General features: G+C 42.2%; 1 non-coding gene across 1 annotated transcript; it reads right to left on the reverse strand.

The window, feature by feature from the left end:
• Positions 1 to 4,452: 4,452 nt before the first annotated feature.
• Positions 4,453 to 4,514, reverse strand: LOC112611245. The gene has a single exon (XR_003116611.1). It is a non-coding gene; the product is annotated as a U7 small nuclear RNA (small nuclear RNA).
• Positions 4,515 to 27,476: the final 22,962 nt, after the last annotated feature.

A 27,476-nucleotide genomic window follows, 5' to 3' on the forward strand; every position in this document is an offset into this window, starting at 1 on the left:
AACTGACTTCGTCAAGTTATATAACTTCTCTAAGCCCCAGTTTCTTCATGAGTTAAGTGAGAATAGTAATACCTTGTTCATTAGGTTGCTGTGAGGAGTTATATTTATGAGTCTCTGGGCATAGTCTCTGGGTCATAGTAAGTGTTCAATATCATCACCATCACCACCATCATCATCATCACCATCATCATCATCATCATCCCCGTCATTGTTATGGTCATCATCAAAACAGGAGGTGTTTGAAGCATAGGCATTAGGAATTGATGTACAGCATAAATAAATACCAGAGCCTGAGGTGTGAGAGTAGGTTATGTGGAAAAGCAAGACAATGAACCAGGCAATGTATATTCTCCACAGTGAGAGTGAGCTGCCTTTCCTGAAAGGACTTCCTATTACCAGAGTATGAGTGACTCACATGCAGGGGGTATATCTCTTACTTAAAGGCTTAAACTTACCTCCTAGAAGGTGGCATACAGTATAGGACACCACAATATGGCTATTGATGGTGGAGGAGAGAAATTCTGGCAATGGGGCTCCAAGGAGTGGGGTGGGATTCTTCTGGTCATGTGTCTCCTGCTAGGAGTCCCACAGGGCTCTGAGAACAATTGCCTACAGAAGCCATAGAGCATTAGCTTCTCCCTTTGATCTTCTGTGACCTGCTTTGATTGTGTTTGTGTGTTTTCTATGAGTTACTGGGGATGCCCATTTGCAGTGCCCATTTATATAGCAGTAGCTTTAGATAGGGTGGGTATTTGGACTGACCGGCATGTAGTGTGGTTCACAGGCCTGTATGAGTTCACGTCCATCAGTGGCTGGAATTTAAGGTCTGGTAAAGATGCAAAATTTAAGTAGTTTTGACTCTCCTCTAGGGCTAGACAACATCTGACTACCAACAAGATGGTATTCATCTATATCAACAATTGTGAGTAGTCAGCTATATGACTTCTGTCCCTCCAGAAAAGACCTTATGTGAATGGCAACATCAAACACATATGCTAGACACTGTTACTTATGTTAACTAAATTAATTTGCAAAACAAGCCTTGTGAGGTGTGGAATGATTCTCCTGATTTTTACGGATGAGGTAACTAAGGTTAAGAAACTTACAAATTCATAAAGATGTCTGTTGTGTTGGAAAGGAGATGTGGCTAGGTCTAAACTTGTGCCTCTTGACGTACGCTATGGCCTGTGAGTTCAGATAGGCTAGAAAAATTGGTCTGTGGTTGTTCTTAGCTTGTTTCAGTCCAACTTTTGCATCTAGAAGTGGAGGTTAATGCAGCGTGGAACCACACTCTTCCTTCTATGATAGAGACAGGAAAAGAAGTCAAACCCATGTCTGGGCTTTTCCTGACACGTGTTAGCCAATGACTTGTGCAAGGCTCCTCTTTATCCTAAAAGCACACACACGACAAGGTGACTGGCAAATGGGTGGATCTCCCCTCCAGTTTGTAGGGTGACAATTTTTAGAAGTTCAATCTTGATGGAAAGGGGATATTGCTGAGGAAAAAGTTATGAAGATTGAACCAGATCTTGTGAAGGATAAGTGGAAAACGGTGGAGGAGGAAATCCCCAGCATTGGCAAAGATATGGAAGCAGAAAAGAAACTTACAAGGCATCAACAATGAGCAATTCAATTTGACTGGAATGTAAGGCGTTTGAAGTGAAAGTTTTGGAAGTAAGAGGGATGGGTATATAGAACATGGAAGACTTTAAATACCAGATCCAGGAGTATGAATTCTACTCAGTAGGCAATGAGGAGCCTATTAAATAAAATCTAAGCAAAAATTGGAGCCCTGCAGGGGAGGAAAACTTTTATTTTATTTTATTTTTTGAGATAGAGTCTCACTCTGTCACCCAGGCTGGAGTACATTGGCACCATCATGGCTCACTGCAGCCTTCGCCTCCGGGTTTCGAGCGATTCTTCTGCCTCAGCCTCCTAAGTAGTTGGGGCTGCAGGCATGTGCCACCGGGCCCGGCTAATTTTTGTATTTTTAGTAGAGATGGGGTTTCGCCATGTTAGCCAGGCTGATCTCGACCTCAAGTGATCCACCTGCTTTGGCCTCCCAAAGTGCTGGGATTACAGGCATGAGCCACCGCTCCTAGCCTTATTTTTAGATACAGGGTCTCAGTCTGTTGCCCAGGCTGGAGTGCAGTGGCGTGATTATAGCTCACTGCAGCTTCAAACTCCTGGGTTCCAGTGAGTTTCCTTTCTCAGCCTCCCAAGTAGCTCGGATTATAAGTGCGTGTCACTGCACTCAACTTCTATTACATCTCTTATTGCCTCAGTGTTTAACTTTTTGGATTTGATGCCTTTATAGTGCTCCTTATAAAGCCCCTGGTCTGAGCCATCATTATCTGTTGCCTAACGCTTTTCATAACCTCTTAACTGGACTCATGGCTTTTATTCCTGAGACTATCCATATACAGAAGCCAGAACAATGTCATGAGAGCAGAAATCTGATCTCATCCCTCATCTTCATAAAACCCTTCCATAGCTTCCATTACACTTAGATTAAAATCCAATCTCTCTGCACCCCCACAATGTCCTGTGTGTTCCCATCCCTGTCAAGACCTCTGATCTTACCTCCTACCTCTCTCCTCGGTTCACAGTGCTCCATTCTCACTGACTCCTGGATGTTCCTTGAACACTCAGTGGGGTCCTGCCCCTGGACATTTACTCTTGCTGTTTCCTCTACTTGAAATGTTCTCCTCCCAGATTCCAACATGGCTGTGCCCTCCCCCACCCAGTGCCACTCAGATCTCTACTCAAATGTCAGCTGTTCCAGAGCCACCCTCCAACTAGCTGTCTACCTGAAATTAAACTTTAATGATTTATTTGCTTTTTGCTTTCTTTTTGAGACGGAGTCTTGCTCTATTGCCCAAGCTGGAGTGCAGTGGTGCGATCGCGGCTCACTGTAACCTCAACCTCCTGGGTTCCAATGATCCTTCCACCTCAGCCTCCTGAGTAGCTGGAACTACAGGCACATGCTGCCATGCCTAGCTAGTTTTTTTTTTTTTTTTAATTAATTAATTAATTTATTTTTTTTGTAGAGAAGGGATTTTGCTGTGTTGCCCAGTCTGGTGTCTTGTTTATTTTGTGTATTGCTCATTAAAATGTAAGTTCTGTAAAGGGAGTATTTTGCCTACTTGTTCATTGTGCTATCTCCAGCACCTAGAACACTCCTGGACAATAGCACACGACAGGTATTCCTGAATGAATGATGATTATTACTGGGGCTTCCTTTACAACTTAGAGAGAAAGCAGTTTCATTATTCAAAAAACGTATTATCTACCTATACATGTTTTCCTCATTTATCACATCTCCACATTTACCCTTTATGACTTTTGCAATTCCCAAATAAATGACATCCATTGTGGGCATATTAATGGCAGTCTGCAAGTAGCAAAGTTCATTTCTGATTTGAATTCTTTTGGCTGCTGTGAATAGTTTTTCTCTGGTTGTTAGTAATTAAAACAAACAAGCAGAAAGTCTTATATTATTCTATCTCATTGCCAAATTGGATATTGCTCAACTCAAAATTAAATGTACACACACCCATAAAACTAGCCAAACTGGCTATTACAATTACATAAAGTTCCCTGTGTTCATTAGCAGTGTTGCCTTTCATGGGTTTATCCTGTTTGGCATATACATCAAAGTAACAGTCATAAAGACTTCTACAAAAATTTGGAGCATGTAGATGTGGAAAAATTTTTAAGATTTTTTTTTGTTTTTTTTTCCAGCTACATTGCAACAAAAGCATACCTTGTTATTGTGACAAAAAGCTTAAGGCACGACATAGAAAAAATTCAGTATTTTGTCAAAGCTTGGTAATCTAAGCCCATGGCCAGAATCACCTAAAAATGGCAGCTATGATTCAGTTTTGTATTCTGCGTTTTGGGAATTAGTGTCAGAATACCAGCCCTGATCTCTTTAGTGAATGATTCATTTACTAACATGATTAATAATTCTGAGAGCCAGCCATGTTAGCTACTAATACCAGATTTTTGGAAGCTGCCTAGGTTTAATGGAACTGTGGGTATGTTCGTTTGAACTGGGGTGGCGGTAGGAGGTTCTAAATTTGCTGTTCTGATTTTTAGTGGTTTTATTTGAACCCAGAGAAAGAACTTCTTATGATTTCCACTGTAGCATATTTTTTTATGGGTGGTTCCTATTCATGAGAAAAATAAAATAATAACAGGTAGTTTAGGGGAATTAAGAATAAAAATGAGTGATGAAGCTTCACTCATAGATTCAGTTCATAGAGGTTTGGGGAGTGTGATGAGTTAAAAAAAAATTAGCTTCAGTTCATTGATCCAAAGGCATGGCTCTGTATCTTTTTGAATATAAGGAATTCAGAAAAATTGGGGCAGAAGGTCAGATTTGGTTTGTTATATTATTATTTGTTTACATGTCTGTGTCTTTGTGTGTGTGTGTGTGTGGTGGGTTGGGGAGGGTTTCCAATAAATATTGGAAAACCTGCTAGACAAATTTTAAAAGACCTGTAACACATGTGTGTTTGTTTCTTTAAAAAACATTTTTTCTTTTTTTTCTGTAGAGACAGGGTCTCACTATGTTGCTTAGGCTGGTCTTGAACTCTTGGCCTCAAGCAATCCTCCTGTCTGAGCCTCCCAAAATGCTGAGATTAGAGCATGTGTGCTTCTAAGAGTAGACTATGAGTTTCTTGGCAGCAGAACCTTATTCATGTTTCCCATTGTCTGGCATGGCACTGTGTAGCTTAGTAACAATGATGGTTGTGACGATGCTGATAATGGCCTCTATTACTCAGCTTCCTGTATGCCAGGCACTATGCTAACTGCTTTGCATACATTACCTTATTTAATTCTCATAAATAGCCAGGTGGAAAGTAACAAAAAATATATTATGTCCATATGTTGTGAGGAAACTGAGGCTTAAACATATTCATGGACATGACCATGGTCACACAGCTAGTGAAGTGTTGGACCTGGAATCCAAAACCATTTCTGTTCTTTGTCCCAAGCCCATGTTGTTTATTACTACACTCTATGTTTGTTGCCTGAATTAGTGACAGAGTGGTTAACCAAGGTCCTCTGTCCTACCCAGGCCCCATGACTCAGTGAAGAGTTAAAATGTGACAAACAGAACTGGACAATGGCGATGTCCTAGAATGAACCAGTTTTATTCACCAGTAGGAGAAGAGAAACTTTCAGTGTGGGTAACAAGAGATTGAGGGATGACCCGTGTCAATGGATAGCTCCAAATGGGAAGAGGGCAGTGGGTTTAAGAGAAAGAGGGGAGAAAAGAAAGTACCATAAAAGGCAAACCTAAACAAAGAGCAGAGTAGAAAAAAAATTCTTTTGAGAGGAGGTCATTTTTCATTCCCAGAAACTTCCAAAGTGATGCTTTTAACCCCACATCTGGTTCAGATTCCTGCTCGAATGCTCAGAGGTAGAACAACAAAGCAAGTGGAAAGGTCTGGGCACGTCTCTGTCCGTGGAACTGCCCTCCCCGCACCCTTCCCCCTGAGGAATATCTGCTTTGGAAGCAAATGACGGAAAGTTTTGTCCACGTTGCCTTCCCTCACTTTTGCGCGTGGGTGTGAGTTTGTGTACCCGATTCTACCGTGAGGAGTTCAGGTTGCTTTACCTGCTGTTGCGTCTCAACAGGGTGAGACATGTGCCCATGATTGCAGGCCTGTCCCAGGAGAACTTGTCCTACTGGATATGGAAATCATTCAAGCAAAGTGGGAGGCTAGGTTGTCTTATTTTCATGCTGAAACTTGGGTTGCTTTGCCGAACTGAAGCATGAGAGAGAGATGGGACGAGAAGCAAACCATTTGCATGTATCCCTCTTCCTGCAGTTCTGGAGCTGTTAGCCAAAAGAGTCGTTTTCACCGACAAAAGGCAGGAAAAAGAAATGTCCTCCATCAAAACAAAAACAAAAACAAAACAAAGATAAATAAATCACAGGTTTTCCCAGCTTTTGCTGTCTTCCTAGCTCTGGGTCTCACAATTCTAATGGCTCTCAAGCTTTTCAAAGTGATTCTTTTCAGATTTTCTTCTTTCATCCTTGATTCTCTGTTAGAACTGTCCTCTGGCTCCATTTGACTGATAACTTTTGATAAACTGACTTAAGCCTCTGTATTGGCTTGCTACAGATTTGCTATAGGAAAAGGTAACTCACTTTCATAAGGCCAATATCAGCATCCACTAATGCAAGGCGTTTTTCCTCTAATGTGATTACGTAAGAATTAATAATGGGTAAACACCAGTGTGAAGAGATTTAATTTGGATAAACATTATAAAGCTTGTCTGCTTAATCAGGGTTTATCTCATCTTTTCTGTTTTTTTGTTTTTTGTTTTTTTTCTTTCTTTCTTTTCTTTGTGCTGCAAATTTTCCAAGAACAGGGACCAGTGTACTATTCTGCCTACTTCCTTGAACAGGGCAGATAGGAACATTGTGAGACCCAGCATTCTTGTGATACTTAAACTTCCACTTCAGGGGAAACAAAAGAGGATACAGATGCATGCAAACGCAAAACTGAGCAAGACACCAGCTGAGCTGACTTAACACCCTCCCTCCCCACCACGAAGGTGCTAGTGGGGAGAAGCAGTTCTTTGGAGGAGTTACGGTATTTCTCCTCTCAATCTTGGGTTGCTTTTGACTAGCATGTAGCAGAGGACCTGTGACAGCTTTTGAGAATAGCCTTATTTACTACCCCTTCCCCTCAACTCACAGCCTTTTCTTTCTTTTTGTTTTTTTTTCAGACAGAGTCTCGCTCTGTTGCGCAGCCTGGAGTGCAGTGGCATGATCCCGGCTCACTGCAACCTTTGCCTCCCAGGTTCAAGTGATTCTTCTGCCTCAGCCTCCCGAGTATCTGGGACTATAGGTGCCCACCATCACGCTCGGCTAATTTTTGTATTTTTAGTCCAGATGGGGTTTCACCATGTTGGCCAGGCTGGTCTCAAACTCCTGAACTCAGGTGATCTACCCACCTTGGCCTCCCAAAGTGCTGGGATTACAGGTGTGAGCCACCGCACTGGGTCTCACAGGCCTTTCTGAATCCGGTTTTTATTTCCTGAAATGCGTACGGGTCAAAAATAATCCATATCAAATGCATATTAATTTATAGGTATCTTTTTAAGGAGGATGATTAGCAAAGAAATAATCATTGTTTCCAGTCTCCCAATGTGGTTATTTGTTTCTATGACAGAATCTAATTTCTCACATCTCTCTTGTTGACTGATTGGCAGTTTACGGTCCTAGACTTCGTTTCTGCATTTTATGCTTCTGCACCTATGAAAAGGGCTTGAAGGCCAAAGATGAGCAGCCAGAGACAATGGGCTTGGGGGAAAGAAAATGGCTTGGTACAGGTTGTTATTTTCTGTTCCCTAACTGGAGTGAATGCTTTTTAAACAGTGTGTTCCCCATTGGGACAATTGGAAGAACAGTGACATTCATTTTATAGTTTCTGCTTGTTGGGTAGTTATTCCTTTTGAAAAGAAAGGAAATTCCATACTCCAGGAGTCCATCTGTTGTTACATTTCATGAGAACTAAATGCCCTGGAAAATATAGCTAAACACACTTGGTTCACATTTTCTCCACCTTTGAACTGATAGCAGTCATAAAACTCCATCTTGTATAGACAATCTGTTAAAATAAGTTACTAAGAAACCCAAACAGGTATAAAGGTCGCTCTCAGTGTGAATGGGATTTTCTTTTTTTTTTTGGTAGTGGTTATGACCAACCCAAAACTCGCTCTGAGTTGGCGTTTTATAGTCGATATTTTAAACTGTAAACCATATTATATGACTGTAGAGCCGCACCCATTAGAGTCAATTTTCCTGTTTCGGAACTCTCGTGCGATGCAGCACATAATCCTTGTTCATTCGTCATGTTCTCACCTTGTTCAGGGCCTCAGAGTTTATGAGCAGGTTACTCCACTGCATTTTAAACATGTCATCTCTCCCAAGGTGCCTTTTAAGAAATATGTATGCAATCAAAAGGAAGCCAAATGTGTCCTTAGTATAAGAGACAGAGGATATTGTTAACAAACTGGAAGGAATCCTACTTCTGGGAAGTCTGAGGAAAAGTTATCAAATTATAGGAATGGCATCTAGATTTAAGGGCAAAAACAAGTGCATTACAAGGAAGAGGCTGCTCTTTTCTCTCTCTACCGTTTTCTAAGCATGTATTATTTACCAGGCATTTTGTGAAGGATTTCACTTACATGTTCTCGTTGAATACTTGGTGAGTCTGTATGAAATATCAAGAAAATGGCTTAAGAAACGTGAATGGCTTTCTCAAGCTCACACAGCGAAGAATTCACTGACATAGCATTCCAGAGTGTGGTTTAGCCCCAACACAGCCTTCATCCTGGGCCACCTACTGGATGGAGCCCTCTTTGCGGTGGCTTCCTACATCCCTGCTCCCATGACTTTATTGTTGCAAGGGTAGAAGAACAGATGCATCTTTTTGGATTTGGCCTGACTTTTCAAAGATAAGATAAAGAAGGGCTGGTAATAAGGCTGGGAATTGACATGTTCTTGGTTGGCTCAGCTGCACTGAAGAGCTTCTGTTCTCATCTGGATAGACAGGAAATAATATGTGACATACAGACAGCTTGTTTTTCTCTAAATCTGAGCAATGGTGAGTCATTACTTTTATTAAAGTTAGAGATGATCCTTTCTTTTTCTGTGCAGAAAAAGCTATTGTTTTTCATACAACCCACTCCTACTTTTAAATAAATCAGTTAAAGTGCCTATATTTTAAATAAAACTTTTCCAAACTCCTTTACCTACCAGCCTAGAGGCAGGAATATTTCTTTTCTCCTTCAGTCTTGCCTAAGGAAAAAGGATTCTTTTTTTTTTTTTAGACAGAGTCTCACTCTGTCACCCAGGCTGGAGTACAGTGGGACAATCTCGGCTCACTGCAACCTCTGTCTCCCGGGTTCAAGCAATTCTCCTGCCTTAGACTTCTGAGTAGCTGAGATTACGAGTGTGCACCACAGGTTTCACCATGTTGTCCAGGCTGGTCTCGAACTCCTGACCCCAAGTGATCCACCTGTCTCAGCCTCCCAAAATGCTGGGATTACAGGCATGAGACACTGTACCTGGCCGCCTGTGGTTTTGTAGACCTGGTTAAAGAGGACAAAATAAATCCTGGGAAGACCTCTAGCTGGCCACTAGCAAGATATGGGAGGAGGATACACTTCCTTCATTTTTTCCTGCTTTCCACATCTTAATGCCAGGCATGAGCCTTTCTTAGCACTGCTGTTGCTGAGATAATAAGTAGCTGAATAAAGTGGCACATGTTATAAGGACAAAATAGCTAAAATGAAGACCCTATAGAGCAGCCTCAGTCTCAACACTATTGACATTTTGGGCTGGGTATTTTTTGTTGTGGAGAATGGGAACTGTTCTGTGCATTGTAGGATGTTTAGCATCACCCTGACTGAGTACCCACTAGATAACCAGATAATAGCAACACCACCCTCCAATCCTACCAGTACCCCGAGTTGGGAAAACCAAAAATGTCTCTAGACATTGATTGCCGAGTGCCCCATGGGGGACAAAATCATCTCCAGTTGAGACCTGCCACTTTATAGTAGATAGCATGACCTAGTAACATGCATGGTTTCTTTATGCCTGGAAAAGTGCTGGGCCAGGGTGAAGATTTATGACCTGAGAAAAGGCAACCACAGCAGGTGTGGAGCTTGAAAAAGGATGGTGTCTCTGCCCTGAAAGGACCTCAGGGTCAGAAATATGTCTGCTCATCTTTGAATCCTCTCCCTAGGGCCTAGCACAGTCCCTCAAACGTAGGAAATGGTTGATACATGTTTGTTGAATAAATGGGATGTTTGCTTAGAGCCCCCTGTGTCTGTCTCCTATGCTCAGAGAAAAAAATCATAGGGACAACAGCTATTTATTTGTAGCTATACCCACTTCTTGGCTTATTGTGTTCTATTTGAGAGCCTCTTGAATATTGCAGAAGTAACCAAGGATACCAGGATGATCACATGCAGCAAACATACGGGGAAAAGAATAGAGCAACAAATGTCACAAGGCCTGTTTTTCAGGTTTATTGCCAGAGAGTGTAGGGTTTTGAAGAGAGAGTGCATAGAAGGAATAGGACGAGAACCGTCCTTATACTGAAGATGATTTGTAGTCCTCATCTGTGGAAATTATTCATTGGACAACCTCTCTTGCCCTTGAACTTTGCATCTTGTCTTAACCAGGGATTTATGTATCTTCCTTCCCGGGGAGCAGGTCAGCATTGCTAAGTCCTGAATTGCGGAACTTTTGCTTCGTTAGAAAGACTTGGCTAGTGAGGAGTAAGGGGAGACAGTGGTGAGTCCAGGATGGGAGGTGAGTTTGGTGTGGCAAAGACACAAACATCCAACCTCTATCTGACCAAGTGATGACAAAGTAAAGGATGGAAACAGCCAGCTCAGTTTTCCTCCCCTCAGGACTCTTTTATTTCCCTTTTCCTTCATATCTTTCGTTTTTGAGTAACACTTTGTATTCACCATATTCTTCATGACTAACCACTAGTCTTAAAACTTTCAGGGTGAGGATTTGAGGGAACGTCTCTTTGGAAGACCTTTATACCAAAGGCCTTTGATTGAGTATCCTCCAAGGCAGGCAGCTTTTACTGATTCCTCCAGAGTGGGCCAGGGCAGGCACACCTTTTCATCTCTTCCATGATACTCCGTCAAATCAGTATCTCCTGTATTCCAGACTCATGTACTCAAGCGCCTAGTTGATATTTCTATTTGGATATTTTGGAGACATCTCAAACACAACATATCCCAAGATGAATGATTTCCTGCTTCTTCTCAAAACCTGCCTGTTTAAAGGCAATTCCATCCTTCCAGTGGCTCAGGTCAAAACCCTGGGAGTCATTCTTGACTCCTCCCTTTGTCTCACACCCCATTATCCCTCCCCAACAAATCTTCTTGGCTTGACTTTCAAAGCATATCTAGGATCTTAGCATATCTCACCATCTGCATTGTTGCCATTCTGGTCTGAGCTACCAGAAATTCAACACAGTAGCCAGGATGACATTTTGAAATTGTAGGTCAGATCTTGTTACTCTTTTGCTTCCAATATCTCCTTATCTCATAGTAAAAAACAAATCCTTCACATGGTTTTACAACAACCCCCTGACTCCATTAACTTTCACACTTATCTCCTGCCACTCTCTTCATCACTTCTTCAGCAGCTCACCTCCTTCTTGCTGTATCTTAAGCACATGCCTATTCCTGTGCCTGGAAACTTCTTCCCCCAGATATCCATGTGGTTACATTTGGCTCTTTCAAATCTTTGCTGAAATATCACCTCGCAATGAGATCTCCCCTGATTATGCTACTTAAAACTACAATCTGTTTTCCATATCTCCCTCTTATCCTTTAGCACTTTAAAAAAAATTGCGCTTATTAACCTCTAATACTATACCATTTATTTATTCACTACATTAAAAAAAATCTCTCATGCTAGAATGGAAACTTCACAAGGGCAGGGATCTTTGTTTATCCCAAGCGCCTAAAAGAATGTCTTGTACATAGTGTGTGTGCATAAATATTTGAGGTTGAACCAATGTATCTTTCCAAGCACGTATTAGCTATTTACTCAGTCTGTCTTCCTGCCCAGACTGTAAGCCCCGTGGGAAAAATGATAAACAGAATGCATTGCATTGCAGTGGTTAATGCTGTTCTTTTCCTTGAAGTGTATTCCTCAAATTGTATGAGTTTCATGCTTCACAAAACCTGACCTGCCCCTGATTTACTATGAGAATTAGTATGAGAATGAAAAAGATAATACATTCTAGAACTTAGAAAAGCATCTGGCACTTTAAGGATAAAGAATGTGTTCTATTTGACATGCCTCCCCTCTCCTACTGTATTTAGCTCAGTGGCTGGAACAGAGTAGAAGGCAAAAGAAACATCTTTGCTAATAAACACATCCACTGAATGAATGAATGAATGAATATATTTCCATGTGCTAATTCGACAATCTGTTTAAGTTTTGACTTACTTCTCTTATTTTGAGATGGAGTTTCCCTCTTGTCACCCATGCTGGAGTGCAGTGGCACGATCTTGGCTCACTGCAGCCTTCGCCTGCTGGGTTCAAGCGATTCTCCTGCCTCAGTCTTCCGAGTAGCTGAGATCACAGGCGTGCGCCACAACGCCCAGCTAATTTTTTGTATTTTTAGTAGAGATGGGGGTTTCACCGTGTTAGCGAGGATGGTCTCGATCTCCTGACCTAGTGATCTGCCTGCCTCAGCCTCCCAAAGTGCTGGGATTACAGGCATGAGCCACCGCGCCTGGCCAAGTTTTGACTTCTAAGTGCCACGCTTCTCCCTTTTTAAAATTAGGTATCTATGGGCTGGGTGTGGTGGCTCACACCTATAATACCAGCACTTTGGGAGGCTGAGGCAGGCGGATCACTTGAGGTCAGAAGTTAGAGACCAGCTGGCTAACATGGTGAAACTCCAGTTCTACTAAAAATACAAATATTAGCTGATCATGGTAGTACGTGCCTGTAGTCCCACAACCTCGGGAGGCGGAGGCAGGAGAATTGCTTGAACTGGGGAGGCCACAGAGGCTGCAGTGAGCAGAGATTGTGCCACTGCATTCCAGCCTGGGCGACAGAGCAAGACTCTGTCTCAAAAATAAAACAAAATAAAATAAAATAAGGTATCTATGTTTAGGGGTTTGTCAAAAGATTCATATAAAAAAAATCCACGTATGGATTTGCTTGCATTTTATTATGTACCTATCAAGATTGTATCAGAAAGACAGCCAGGTACGTGGCTCATGCCTGTAGTCCCAGCTACTTGGAAGGCTGAAGCAGGAGGATTGCTTGAGCCCAGGAGTCAGAATCTGTACTGTGTAGCGATTACGTCTGTGAATAGCCACTGCACTCCAGCCTGGGCAACAGAGTGAGATTCTGCCTTAAAAAATAATAAAAAAATTGTATCAGAAATCAGACTGACATGGTATTCATTACATTTTTAATCTGTGAATAAGACTAAAGCTCAGAATCATCTGTTATTGTCTCAGTGGTCCTTAACATTATGTGGTACTAAAACACATACTGAACATAAACACATGATAAATGGCAATGAGGTTGAAATGAGGCTTTTAAAAAATGGCCCCTTTCTTAGTTTGTTATGTGCGTATGTTAACATTATTCGTGTTTTTCTAATGTTCCTGCCTTCAGCCTTATCGTTTCCATTGTATTGATTTCTTGTACCTGTGATGTTTATATTTAACGCACTAGCTAGATAGATATATTTTAAATATCTACCTGTGATGGTTGTTTTTTACAGAGGAGAGCAAACTCTCTGAAGTAAATTTCATAGAAAGAAGTAGTTGTTGCCTAGGCTGGTCTCGAACTCCTGGGCTCAAGTGATTCTCCTGCCTTGACCTTCGAAAGTGTTGGGTTTACAGGCGTGAACCACTCCACCCATCCTGGCTAGTTTCTCCCGTAAAATGAAACATGTCATGGCTTGATTGAATTTTAGACCAGCATGTGAAAACTCAGTGACCTGACAGACCACTGGGGAATGCTTCAAAAGAGCAACTCTTGTTAATAATGTTCACAGTGATGTCCTTTAAAGGAAATATGTCACTTGTGTTATATACCGAAAGTGCTTTCAAATGAAAGTCAGTTTTGCATGTAACCTTAAGGAGAACACAACTTAATTCATGACCAAATAGCTCAGTCAGTAAGAGGATGGAGCAGGTGAGGTCACATACGGGCCAGTCAACTCTATTCTATGGTCTGATACCACACCCCTGAGCCAGGCCAACCAGGAAAATGAATATGATCAGTGGAAATCCATCTCTCTACTAGAAAAACAAATCAAATACAGCTTTAGTGATGAATAAAATCTTTTCTTTTTTCTTTCTTTCTTTCTTTTTTTTTGAGACGGAGTCTTGCTCTGTCGCCAGGCTGGAGTGCAGTGGTGCGATCTCGGCTCACTGCAACCTCTGCCTTCCGGTTCAAGCGATTCTCCTGCCTCAGTCACCGGAGTAGCTGGGATTACAGGCATCCAGCACCATGCCTGGCTAATTTTTGTATTTTTAGTAGAGATGGGGTTTCACCAAATTGGCTAGGATGGTCTCGATCTCTTGACCGTGTGATCAGCCCGCCTTGGCCTCCCAAAGTGCTGGGATTACAGGCGTGAGCCACCGCACTTGGCCTTGGCTTAGTTTTATCAAGGTCAGATAAGTAGATTTAATGGGTTCTAACTACAAGCATGATAAATTTCAACAAAATGTCATGGGTGTGATTCTTAAACTTCAGGTACTGTACCATTTCAGGATACAAGGCTATTAGTATTGGCAAACTAAGGTTAGCATTGTTCTAAAATCAGCCCCTTCCTCATTCTAGGCCTAAGTGGTCAGTCTTTGGGTGGAGGCCAAAGTGTGTGTGTGTGTGTGTGTGTGTGTGTTTGTGCATGCACATATGTATGTGTGTAGTTCCTGAAGTCTTCTATTAATGGTATCAAGAAATAGGGGATATGAGAATTGCATCCAATAAAGAATTTCATGGTTGTACTAATGTAGTATTGCTGTGGGTTGAATTTGTGTCCCTCAAAAAGGTATGTTTATTGGCAGTTTCCAGACAGGTGGAAAAAGTATATTTAATTTTTAACTTCTGGTACCTGTGACTGTGACCTTATTTGGAAACAAGACTGTGAAAATGTAATCAAATTAAGATGAGATCATATTGGAGGCCAGGCACAGTGGCTCACACCTGTAATCCTAGCACTTTGTGAGGCTGAGGTGGGAGGATTGCTTAAGCTCAGGAGTTCAAGACTAGTCTGGACAATATAGTGAGAACCTGTTCCTGAAAAATATGAAAGAAAAAAAAAAAAATCCCAGAGATCATATTGGAGTAGAGTCGGCCCTAAATCCAGTATGACTTGTGTCCTTTTGAGGAAAAGAGACCTTAGACAGAGATAGAGAGAATATCGTGCGATGAGGTGTATGCCTCCACCTCTGCCCCCGCCCCCCTCCCCTCCACCCACACACACACACACACAGGAGGCAGCCACTTGATAACTGATGATGCTACTACTGTAAGCCAAGGAATACCAGGGTTTGCTGGTAACCACCAGAAATTAGGAAGAGGCCAAAGAAGGTTCTCCCCTAGAGCCTTCAAGGAAAGCATGATCCTGCAGACACCGCACCAGTGGCTGTCTGGCCTCCAGAACTGTGAAAGAATACATGTCTGTTGTTTAAAGTGACCTAGTTTGTGCTGCTTATAATTATTATTTTTTTGAAACAGGGTCTTACTCTGTCTCCCAGGCTGGTGTGCAGTGGTGCAATCATGGCTCACTGCACTGTTGACCTCCCAGGCTTGATCCTCCTGCTTCAGCCTCCTGAGTAGCTGGGACTACCAGTACATGCCACCATGTCTGGCTAATTTCTTATTTTTATTTTTTTGTAGAGATGGGGTCTCACTATGTTACCCAGACTGGTCTCGAACTCCTGGGCTCAAGCCATCAGCCCACCTTGGCCTCCCAACATGCTGGGATTACAGGCATGAGCCATAGCACCAGGTCTCTGTGCTCTTTTGTTATGGCAGCCCTAGGAAATGGATGCAAGTATCACGTCCCAGTGAGGTGTGAGGCGCTGTGGGTCAGAACAGGAAAATGGGAAACTGTCAGCATGAATCCTGACATGCAAACTAATGAGAATTTTATTTTTATTTTCTCTGAGTTTGCAAGATGGATCCGCTTAACACACTTGTACAAACCTTCTGAATGGGGAGGAAGATTACTGATCCCTGTTCTGTCTCATCACTCTCCCAGGGGACTATTTCTGCATATGGTGTTATCAGGCAGAGCATGGGCATACTTGCAGAGGGTGGGGATGGGGAATTGTCGCAGATGTCTTGGCCACATTGGTGTAGTTGGGAGTGATAACAAGGCATTGTGCAGTGGATTGATTGACTAAAGAAAGAAGGCTTACTGGCTATTGATCTCTGTAATCTGAAGAGATCTTCTCACTTTTGGCAGGGATGAGTGGTGTATATATTAGAAAGAGAGCCAAATGGTCTCTTCCACTCAGACACAGGTTTTTTTTTGTTTTTTGTTTTTTTTTTCCTGGGACTTTAGAACCAGTTGCCATGCTTATCATGCTGCCTTTTGATGAAGTGCTATTGCAGCTCAGGGTTTCTGGAAACAGCCACTGAGATGGGCAAGATGGTTATCAGGAATTCACACTTGAGGAAGAAAAGTGGAAAAAAACAGAAATGGGCAGAGGAAGAGGTCAAACTACAGTTTTGCCTTGCATAATGACATTTTGGTTAACATTGAACTGCATATGCAATGGTGGTCTCGTAAGGTTATAATGAAGCTGAAAAAGTCCTATTACCTAGTAACGCTGTAGCCATTCCAATGTCAAAGAGTAGCACGTTACTCATGTGTTTGTGCTGATGCTGATATAAACAAACCTACTGCTCTGCCAGGCACGTAAGCATAGCACACAAAATTATGTACAGTACATAATGCTTGATAATCATAAATAAATGACTATGTTACTGGTTTACATTTTACTATATTATGTTTTTTATTATTATTTTAGAGTGTACTCCTTCTACTTATTAAAAAAAAAAGTTAACTATAAAGCAACCTCTGACTGGTCTTTCAGGAGGTATTCCAGAAGAAGGCATTGTCATTATAGGAGATGATAGCTTCGTTGGTGTTATTGCCCTGAAGATCTTCCAGTGGGACAAGATGTGGAGGTGGAAGACAGTGATACTGATGATCCTGGCCCTATGTAGGCCTAGGCTAATGTGTGTGTTTGTGTCTTATTTTTTAATTTTTGAGAGGAACTCTATTGCTCAGGCTGAAGTATAGCAGTGTGATCTCTGTTCACTGCAACCTCTGCCTCCAGGATTCAAGCGATTCTCGTGCCTTAGCCTCCCAAGTAGCTGGGATTACAGGCGTGTACCACCATACCCAGCTAATTTTTTGTATTTTTTAGTAGAGATAGGATTTCCCTTGAACTCCTGGCCTCAAGTGATCTACCTGCCTCAGCCTCCCAAAGTGCTGGGATTACAGGCATGAGCCACCATGCATGACCGGTGTCTTAGTTTTAAACAAAAAATTTAAAAAATAAAAAGAAAAAAAAGTTTTAAATAGAAAAAAGGTTATAGAGTAAAGCTATAAAGAAAAAATATTTTTTACAGCTATGCAATGTGTTTGTGTTTTAAGCGAAGTGTTATTACAAAAGAGTCAGAAAGTTACAAAGTTTATAAAGTGAAAAAGTTATGGTAAGCTAAGGTTAATTTATTATTGAAGAAAGAAAGTATTTTTAAATAAATTTAGTGTAAGCTGGGCATGGTGGCTCACACCTGTAATCCCAGCACTTTGGGAGGCCTAGGGGTGGGGGGTGGGAGGGTGGATCATGAGGTCAGGAGTTCAAGACCAGCCTGGCCAAGATGGTGAAACCCCATCTCTACTAAAAATACAAAAAATTAGCCAGGCGTGGTGGTGGGCACCTGTAATCCCAGCTACATGGGAGGCCGAGGCAGAGAATTGCTTGAACCAGGGAGGTGGAGGTTGCAGTGAGCTGAGATCACGCCACTGCACTCCAGCCTGAGCGACAGGGAGACCCCGTCTCAAAAAATATATATATATATTAGTGCAGCCTGAGTGTCCAGTGTTTATAAAATCTACAGGACTTTACTGTACAAAGTCCTAGGCCTTCACATTCACTTACCACTCACTGATTCAACCAGAGCAACTTCTAGTCCTGCAAGTTCCATTCATGGTAAGTGCCCTATACAGGTGTACTAATTTTTATCTTTTTTATACTATATTTTTACTGTACCTTTTCTTTTCTTTTCTTTTTTTCTTTTTTTCTTTTTTAAAGTAGAGACAGGTCTCAGGCTGGTCTCAGACTCCTGTGCTCAAGCAATCCTTCTGTCTCAGCCTCCCAAAGTGTTGGGATTACAGGTGTGAGCCACTGTACCCAGTCTGTACTTCTTTTATGTTTAGATATACACATACTTACCATTGTCTTATAAGTGTCTACAGTATTCAGTACAGTAACATGCTGTACAGATTTGTAGCCTAGGAGAAGTAGGCTAGACCATCTAGGTTTGTGTAAGTACACTCTTTGACAGTGGAACCCAACCTTTTTGGCATCAGAGGCCTGTTTTGTAGAAGACAATTTTCCACAGATGGTGGGGAAGATGGTAGTGGGATGAAACTGTTCCACCTTAGATCATCAGGCATTAGTGAGATTCTCATGAGGAACATGCAACCTAGATCCCTCGCATGCGCAGTTCACAACAGGGTTCCTGCTCCTACGAGAGTCTAATGCTGCTGCTGGTCTGACAGGAGGTGGAGCTCCGGCGGTAATGCTCACTTGCCTGCTGCTCACCTCTTGCCATGTGGCCTGGTTCCTAACAGGCCACAAACTGATACTGATCCATGGCCCCTGAGGATGGGGACTCCTGCTCTATGATGTTTGCATAACAATGAAATTGCCTGATGACTTGATGTATTTCTCAGGATGTATCCCTGTCTTTAAGCGATGCATGACTTTGCAATATAGACCCCATTAAGCCTTGGCCAACCCAGCAGGGAGCTCTGGAGTGAGCACTGCCCACCAGAGTTGTCCCATGTTCGGCCCAAATGACTGAGGCTTTACATCCCTACCTTTCTTAGTCAGCACATGTGGGCTGCCTTGGGAAAGGCCTGACCTCAGTCAAAAGGGTTCTCTCCAGGAGGAGTTGATACCTGTTCTGCTGATAACACCCCTATAGCTGGGCAGCAAATCCTTCCTTGAAAGGAGATTCGGTGGTACCGCTGTGTCTACCACAAATGGTGGTCCACTTGGATGACTTGGGCCCCTAAGGTCCTGGAAGAATATTGAAGAGTTGGTGGTGTTGGGGGTTGTGGGGAAATCATAAGGGAGTATTCTGAGTAAAGAATATACTCATTTGATAGGCAGACGGGTCATATTGTCTGTAGGAGATGTAAATACAGAGAGGTTTTTGTTTGTTTGTTTGTTTGTTTGTTTACAGAGTCTTGCTCTGTTGGCCAGGCTAGAATACAGTGGTACACTCTTGGCTCACTGCAACCTCTGCCTCCTGGGTTCAAGCATTCTTCTACCTCAGCCTCCTGGGTAGCTGAGATTAGAGGCATGCACCACCACACCCGGCTAATTTTTGTATTTTTCAGTAGAGATGGGATTTCACCATGTTGGCTAGGCTGGTCTTGAGCTCCTGGCCTCAAGTGATCTACCCGCCTTGGTCTCCCAAAGTGCTAGGATTACAGGTATGAGCAACCCCACCTGGTTAATACAGAATTTTTCTTCTAGAACTTTTTGATGTGCTCCATCTGGTTACCTTGGAGCATAAGCAGTGGACAGATGGAGGTAACACTAACAGCCCCTTCAGCAGCAGCATATACATTGGGAGAACAGATTAGTAATCAGGTGACTAAATGTGTAGAGGCAGAAAATCTCTTTGTAAAACAAGGTAAAAGAGATGGATGTGGATGGTAAAATAATATAAAGGCGGAAATGTCTATCAGAGGATGGTGTTACGGTCAGAAGAAAAGAGGAAGTCTTCATTAATTTATTAAAAAGATGAGCCTTGAAGAGTGAGGATTAGCCAGGTAAAGAAGAAGGAGAAGAGAATTCTAAGCCAAGGGCTCCAAGGCATGGGACCCTGTGCCTTTGTCATGGTGCCACTCATATCCAGGTCCCCCTTTGTCTTCCCATTTACTGAAGAGAACAGACATGAGGGCGGTGGTTGAGTACAGTGTCTATGGCCTGATGGTGCAACTGTGAGAACTTGGAACACTGAGCATGAAGGCACATGAGGGGTCAGGTGAGGTGGGGGTCAGGTAGGGTCCAGATGTGGAGAACTTTTTTTTTTTTGAGACAGAGTATTGCTCTGTAACCCTTGCTGGAGTGCAGTGGCGTGATCTTGGCTCACTGCAACCTCTGTCTCCAGGGTTCAAGTGATTCTCCTGTCTCAGTCTCCGGAGTAGCTGGGATTACAGGCATGCGCTACCATGCCCAGCTAATTTTTTGTATTTTTAGTAGAGTCCGGGTTTCTCCATGTTGACCAGGCTGGTCTTGAACTCCTGACCTCAGGTGATCCTCCCGCCTCAGCCTCCCAAAGTGCTGGGATTACAGGCATGAGCCACTGCACCCGGCAGACGTGGAGAGCGTTATGTACTGTTTCAAAGGGTGTAGACTCCTTCTACGGGCAAAAGGACATCTTTGCAGGGCTTAAGCAGCAAAGTAACATGAACAAATTTGTGTTTTAGAAGGGTCATTCTGATAACAGAGTGAAGAATGAACGGGAAGGAGGCATGACTTGAGATGGGAAGACCGATTAGTATTTAACAGAGCAGAGTGAAGGGGACAGCACTGAGCTGGAATCAGCAATTGGAGATAGATGGGATTGTGAGGTCAAGAATGGACGTGATTTTAGGAGAGGAGCCTGGGTAAAATAAGCTCCTTGAGCATTTTTGAACTTTACACTTGCTTTCATCCTCTTCGTCCATGGCCATATGCTTCCTAAAGGGATGATAATAACCACAATTATCAGAAAAAAGTCTTTTTAATTCTTTCTTCTGAACTGAAGCAAATGTAGAAGTGTGGAGTTCAAAGTTAGAAGATCTTGATGACATGGGAAATTCAATTGCCTTGGAGCCTCAGTTTCCTCTTTGGTAAATTAGAGATAATGCTGCCTACAATTACTGGACTGTCATGACAGTTAATTGAAATAATGTAAAAGCTTATAAGTACCTGATATAGAGCTGGCATTTAGACCTCCATTCACTCAATTTATTGTGCAAGAAGGAAGTTTATTTGGACAACATAGTCTTTTAAAATATATGTATTTTGGTGTAGGGGTTCATGCCTATAATCCCAGCACTTTGGGAGGCCGAGGCAGGAGGATCACGTGAGGCCAGGAGTTTGAGACCAGCCTGGCCAACATGGCGAAACACCGTCTCTACCAAAAATACAAAAACTAGCTGGTATAGAGGCACACACCTGTAATCTGAGCTACTCGCGAGACTGAGGCATGAGAATTGCTTGAACCCGGGAGATAGAGGTTGCAGTGAGCCGAGACTGTGCCACTGCACTCCAGCCTGGGCAAGAGTGAGACTCTGTCTCAAAAAGAAAATATCTATCTATCTATCTATCTATCTATCTATCTATCTATCTATCTGTATGTATATATATACACACACATATGTATTTACATATATATTTATATGTATTTTTAATATTAACATTTAATATTAACATATTAACATTGTTTTACAAACCAGAATTTATTGAAGACTTACAATCTGCAAGGCATCATGAAGGATATATAAATGTAAGACATTGTTTCTGTTCTTAAGGGTTTTTGCAATATGAGAGAAAGAGGATTTGTATGTGTGAAAAGTGTAAAATCAGTAAAATATTTAACCTTGTTTTATTTTTAATTTTAATTTTATTTTATTTTTATTTTGAGAGGAGTCTCGTTCTGTCACCTGGGCTGGAGTGCAGTGTCACCATCCTAGCTCACTGCAACCTTCGCCTCCTGGGTTCAAGTGATTCTCCTGCCTCAGCCTCCTGAGTAGCTGGGATTACAGACGACCGCCGCCATGCCCAGCTAATTTTTTTTTTTTGTATTTTTAGCAGAGACAGGGTTTCACCATATTGGCCAGGCTGGTCTCGAACACCTGATCTCAAGCAATCTGCCTTCCTTGGCCTCCCAAAGTGCTGGGATTACAGGTGTGAGCCACTGCGCGCCCCGACCTAACCTTGTTTTAGGGGTCAGGGAACAATAGAGAATATGAAACAGGTAATGATGAGAGTTATCAGATGTGTTTACTTAGAGGCAGAAGATATCACTTTACCCTAGAGTACTTACAGAAGGCTCTAGGGAGGAGGTCAAATTTGACCTAGATTTTAAAGATGATTTAGGGTTTATAATGTAGGTGTTGGCAATCTACTGCACGGTACATTATCTGTTTTAATACGGCCTGTGAGCTAAGAATGGCCTTTAAATCATGGAGAAATTGTTTTAAAATAATATTTTGTGACACCTAAAAATTATATGAAATTCAAGTTTAGTGCCAATAAATAAAGTTTTATTGAAACACAGTCACATCCATCCTTTTAGTATTGTCTGTGGTCAGATACATTTGAGATATAATAGAGGAGAGCACTTGTAGCAGAGACCCTATGGCCTGCAAAGGCTAAAGTGCTTCCCATTTGTGCCTTTACAGAAAGCTTGCTGAGCCCTGGAGCAGAGGATGCAGAGACATTCCAGGTGCGTAGAAAGCCAACATTAAGAATGGCTCCATTAAAGGAAACAGAAAACGGTCACAAACAGAGAATGAGTGCGCAGGACTTCCCTGGCAGCCATGGAGGGGAGAGAGAGTGTCTCAAGGGGTAAGGGGTGTCCGTAGTGCCAACTGGTACCAAGAGAGAGCCCAGAAATGCAACTGAGGAGAGAATCGGAGCTTTTGCCTTCAGCCATCACTCCTGAGTTTTGAATCCTGTGGCAGAAGGAGAGTGAAAGATGGGGAAGGAGAGGCAGAGCTTAAGAAATTGCGTGCAATCAGAAAGGTTTTAGTAGGGAAACACCCATGTCGTTTAAGTACAGTATGAAATGGAATAGACCTATGTATATTCATATGCAGAGGGAGAGTAAAGCAATTAGGGAGGTTTTAGAGAGGTTATGTAGAAGGTCGGGCACAGTGGCTCACACCTGTAACCCCAGCACTTTGGGACGCCTAGATGGGAGGATCATTTGAGCCCAGGAGTTCAAGACCAGCCTGGACAACATAGTGGGACTCCTTCTCTCCCAAAAATAATTAAAAAAATTATTAGCCGGGTATTGTGGTCCCAGCTGCTTGGGAGTCTGAGATGGGAGGATAGCCTGAACCCAGGAGGACAAGGCTTCAGTGAGCTGTGATCATACCACTGCACTCCAGCCTGGGTGACAGAGTGAGACTCTGTCTCAAAAAAAAAAAAGAAAAAAAATTAAATATATATATATATATATATATATGCATATAGGCTATGTAGATATGTAGAGAAGTGCTATTTATTTTTTTTTTTTTTGAGACAGAGTCTCGCTCTGCCGCCCAGGCTGGAGTGCAGTGGCCGGATCTCAGCTCACTGCAAGCTCCGCCTCCTGGGTTTACGCCATTCTCTTGCCTCAGCCTCCCGAGTAGCTGGGACTACAGGCGCCCGCCACCTCGCCCAGCTAGTTTTTTGTATTTTTTAGTAGAGACGGGGTTTCACTGTGTTAGCCAGGATGGTCTACGATCTCCTGACCTCGTGATCCGCCCGTCTCGGCCTCCCAAAGTGCTGGGATTACAGGCTTGAGCCACCGCGCCCGGCGAGAAGTGCTATTTAAAACAGTGAGGTTGGAGAAATATTGAAACTCATTATTTTAGCAAGACTTCTCTCAACTGATTAGTTCTTGGCCTTGGAAAAGTTGCTTAACATCTTGGCTTGCTTTGCTTATCTATGAAGAGTGGATAATAATACACTCATCAGAGGATCATTGTGAGAAATAGTGAGATGATTCTGTTTGGGCAATGTCAAGAACATGGGGTCTGCACTTAGTACACTGTCAACAAGAAATAACTTTTTTTTTTTTTTTTTCTTTTTGAGAGAGAGTTTTTGCCTTGTAGCCCAGGCTGGAGTGCAATGGCATGATCTCAGCTCACTGTAACCTCCACCTCTTGGGTTCAAGTCATTCTTGAACCCTCAGCCCCCCGAGTAGCTGGGATTACAGGTGCCCACCACTATGCCAGGTTAATTTTTGTATTTTTAGTAGAAATGGGGTTTTGCCATGTTGGCCAGGCTGGTCTCGAACTCCTGACCTCAGGTGATCTGCCCACCTTGGCCTCCCAAAGTCCTTGGATTACAGGCATGAGCCACTGCGCCCAACCAAGAAATAACTCTTAATGCTGTGATGTTTAAGTTTTTATGTCAACATGGGTAGGCCATAGTAACCAGATTTGTGTCAAACAGGAGTCTGGATGTTGTTGTGAAGATTTTTTAAAAGATGTGATTACCATCTAAATGAGTGGACTTTGAGTAAGGCAGGTTACCCTCCATGAGGTGGGGGGCCTCATCCAATCAGTTGAAGACCTTAAGAGAAAAGACTGAGGTTCCCCTGGGGGAGAAGGGATTTTGCCTTCCGACTGCCTTTGGACTTGAACTACAACATCAGCTTTTCTCTGGGTCTCCAGCCTGCTGGGCTCCCCCTCTAAATTTTCAGACTTGCCAGCCCTCAGACTTGTGTGAGCTAATTCCTTAAAATAAAGCTCTCTCTATCTCTATCTCTCTCTCTCTCCTTCCATCCTATATATTTGTTATTATTATTATTATTATTATTATTTTTGGAGAACAGTGACTAATTCAAATAACTTCTGAGTTAGACAGTAATCACTAACAATGAAAGTGTTACTATATTAAGGGACAATTGCTTTATACCCCAGAGACGGCACATACAATGCTTTGATGTCACCACGTCCACCATATCCCATTTCTGAGACTGTGGCAGATATTGTTAATTGATCACAGTATTCTGTATTGCTAAGACTAGACGTGACCTCAGAATTTTTTAAATACAGGGTTCCAGAAATGACTAACAAGTGATTAGAGTTGGCACTTAACTTGAAATAGATTTAATTCTGACCTAATCCATATTTAGGTATCTACAGCACTTTGCATAAAATTCTTCCTGGAACTTTGCAATTGTGATTAATAGATCTGAACTTGTAGTTTAGAAGTTAAAATTTCAATTTCTTATGTATAAGTCTACAAGCCAGTAAAGTCCTTCTTATGTAGTAAGGACCATGTCATATTTGCCTTTTAGATAAGTTTTAAAATACATATATCTTTTAAAGGTATCAGTGACTTTGAAATTCCAAAATAAAGTTAGAATAAAAAAATAGCCTGAAATTATACTTTTTTATTTCCTCCAAACCTCAGGGAACATTCATATATAATTTATAAAGACTTGGTTTTAATCCTTGGCTAAAGTGTTTGGCTAAATATTCTTCTCACTTGAATATGTGTAACATTTATTGAAATCAAGTAAGTGCACATAGCAGAGGGTTACATTTTACATTTTCTAAAGCTCTTGATAAGAGATTTACTTACAAAGCAAGTAGAAATTCCTTGGCTTTTCAAATTTTGGGGGATATGTTATGGAAAATTTTTGTACTGTGTATGAAGAAAATATATGTTACCTTGGGGTGCGGTGGTAGTATCATGTTTGTATGCAATCATTTTTTCCAAGTATTTAGGTATTTTAAGATGTTATCTCTTTAGTTTTCACAGCATGCTAGGAAGGAGGAAGGACATGTTGTTCTCACCTAGCAGTAAAATTGAGGTAAGCAGTTACTCACTCTCTTGCATAAGCCACTGATTGAGCTGGGGATGTGAAACCAAACAGTCTTCTACTAAGTCGTCCATTGTGACCCCGCAGCATCTCCCGTCAACCCATTAATCCCATTTTCTTCTTCTTAGTTAATAACTACACAGTTGATTCTTGCTTATCTGCTCCAAGGGAAAGGGGAAGAACAGGGCATAATCTCAAATTGTAGATGATACAAAAATAATTTGGATTTGGCGTGGGATATGTTTTTGTACTTCCATTGGAACCTGGGTGTGTCTGGTGTTCCAGAAATTTATAGCATTCCAAATCAACTGAAGAAACTGTGCAAGGAGAACCCCGGGTGGGGATCGTTGCAAATGCACCTTGTTGGGGGTCTGTCTCCCTTGTTTCCTAGCCCATCGCCTGCCTTCCTCAAGCTCTTCCCTGCTGAGATCAGGCGGCACGATCTCTCAGGTCAATGTGTCAAAACAGCCTAAGGAAAGCTGTTTTTTCTTTCTCTCTAAATCTTATTATAAGGCATTCATCTTATCCTTCTCTTGGGAATGAGAGAAACTGGTATCTTGCATTAGAAATTGTTAATCATTTCTTAAAGTTTGTTTTTTTAAATGCAAAGGTACTGATAAGATAATGTACTAAGAAAAGTTAAAACAAGATTTTTTTGAATATGTAACAATAGGAACAATGTAAGAAAGACACTGCAAGTCTTTGATATTGTGTGGGTGTCAGATAGTGCCAAGTGAATGAGAGACTTCATAGGAAGGTGAAAGTATCTCTTTACTTTACATTTTGTGATGAATGGGAAGAAGTTCTAGAGTTCTTTTGCAGCATTTGCTTGTTTATCCAAAGAAACAAACGCTAGCATTCTGATTTTGTGTATCCTCACTTTCATCCTGAATTGTTAAGACTCTTGGTTGTGGTGATAGAAGCCCACTTTAGCTTAAACAACAAAAGGAAATGTGCTGACAAACGGAACCAGATTAAAATGTCTCACTGGCTTTAGTGACAACTGGAACTGAGAACCTAAATGATGTCTGGGCTCTCTATTTGTCTGTCTCGTCTCTGCCTCCCTCTGAAGCCAGCTCCATTCTCTTCCATGGGTAGCCTGGCTCTCCCTCGTGGAGGAGGTGAGAGAGAGGGTGACATGTCTGGCAGCAGCCCTTGATTTAGTGACTCGAGAAATAAGAGATTCTTCTTCTTTTGGCAGCCCAGCAGCGACATTTTGGGAAGATTCCCAGTAGTTCTTTTTGGTTCATGTGTCCATCCCTAAACCAACTGCTGTGTCCAGGAAGAGATGAGACTCCAAGATGAGTCCCATAAAACCCTGTTGTGAAGTTGGTGGTGCCTGTTCACAGAAGGAAAAGCGGAGAAAGAGTGGCAGATGGGCAAAACTAATAGCTACTATGCCTCCATTCATCTTGATTTTCAAATATAGGATTCATCTTACAATAAGCTTATTACTTTTTTTAAGAAAAAAAGCAAAAATCTGCAAGACCAAAAAATACCTAACATTCACAGGATAATCTGAATGTTCTTGTTCAAAATTCTTGGAGGCCATCTCACTGCTATCCCAGGTAGGATTTTGGAATCTTTAAAGGGCTGATTTACTGGGTTCACCAGGTCACAAAGTACCCAGGCATCAGATACATAACTTTCAGGACAGGGAATAGTCTTGACTTGGGTATTTACAAGTAAGCCAAGTTTTACACACAAAATGAAGTATATTTAGTGGATTGCTGATTGAAGAGGGAAGTACTATTGAGAAATCATCACCTGGGGGAACCTCATCTTTTCAATGTGTGGGATAAAGATTCCCAGAAGCTGTAGAATTGAAATTGTTGGCCGGGCGCGGTGGCTCACGCCTGTAATCCCCGCACTTTGGGAGGCCGAGGCGGGTGGATCACAAGGTCAGGAGATCGAGACCATGGTGAAACCCCGTCTCTACTAAAAATAGAAAAAAAAAATTAGCCGGGCGCAGCGGCGGGTGCCTGTAGTCCCAGCTACTCGGGAGGCTGAGGCAGGAGAATGGCGTGAACCTGGGAGGCGGAGCTTGCAGTGAGCCGAGATTGCGCCACTGCACTCCAGCCTG

This window comes from Theropithecus gelada, chromosome 17 (assembly GCF_003255815.1).
Source record: "Theropithecus gelada isolate Dixy chromosome 17, Tgel_1.0, whole genome shotgun sequence".
Lineage (NCBI taxonomy): Eukaryota > Metazoa > Chordata > Mammalia > Primates > Cercopithecidae > Theropithecus > Theropithecus gelada.